Source organism: Marmota marmota, unplaced genomic scaffold (genome assembly GCF_001458135.2).
Source record: "Marmota marmota marmota unplaced genomic scaffold, marMar, whole genome shotgun sequence".
NCBI lineage: Eukaryota > Metazoa > Chordata > Mammalia > Rodentia > Sciuridae > Marmota > Marmota marmota.
Window position 1 is genome coordinate 10,549,013 of NW_025999842.1, and position 1,037 is coordinate 10,550,049.

Below are 1,037 nucleotides of genomic sequence, written 5' to 3' on the forward strand. Positions count from 1 at the left end.
TTTTTTTTTTTTTTTTTTTTTTTTTTTAGTTGTATATGGACACCAAATCTTTATTTATTTCTATGTGGTGCTGAGGATGGAACCCAGTGCCTCACATGTGTGAGGCAGGTGCTGTACCACAGAGCTACAGCCCCAGCGCTTATTCAGGTTTTAAGTGGGCTATTTAATGTGTAATGCTTTTTACCTTGCCTCACAAAATTTGCCTTTCTATGTAATGTATGAATAAACAGATGGAGAGAAATGTAAACACAGACATCTTTTAGGATGTTAACTAAGATATATTCAATCAAAAGTCTATAGTTGTGACAAATTTTAAAACTACTTAACATTTACTTCTCAGAGGTAAATTACTATTACTCTAGATGACTAGGAAGTCAAGACCGCTCTATATTTGTGGCTGTCTAGCCCTCAAGTCCGTCATTACAACTGTTTCAGTTGTCCCTTATGTACAAGATAATATTGCATAACTAGAAAAATGGGGGTGATCCAATGCAATAAAATGTCTATGTTGTCTAACCCGCCCTCCCCGCCAATTCCTTCTGGCTCCTATTAGAGGGAAAAGTGTTTCATGATAAGTCATTCAGAAAGGGGGGGAGGGAAAAGTCATTTCTTAAGATTTATGTCTGGACACTATGTAGACAAAAATTCTCAAAGGGGGATGGAGAAAACGAGGAGGACTCAGAGCATCAACAATTAAGTCCATCCAAATCGTTATAAAGGGTGTTAATACTAACCTCAGAACTTTAAATGAAAAAGATGTAAACCTCATTCACTGGAGTCATCTTTAGTATATAGTGTAAAGCTGTGTAAAGGATATAATTTAGCCGTAAGCACTATCTGTATGTAGACCAGAACTGGGGTGACGGAAATTGTAAGGCCCAAGGTACGCATTATTATTTTATGATACGTTCTCAATCATCCCCAATTCCTCTTCTTCTAGGAGGGGTGGGCGCGCGGCTGTACGCGGGCACGACGACAAAGAGGCTGAAACGCAGGCACCCGCCGGGGGAAAGCACTCTGGGCTAGAGGCGGAAAGG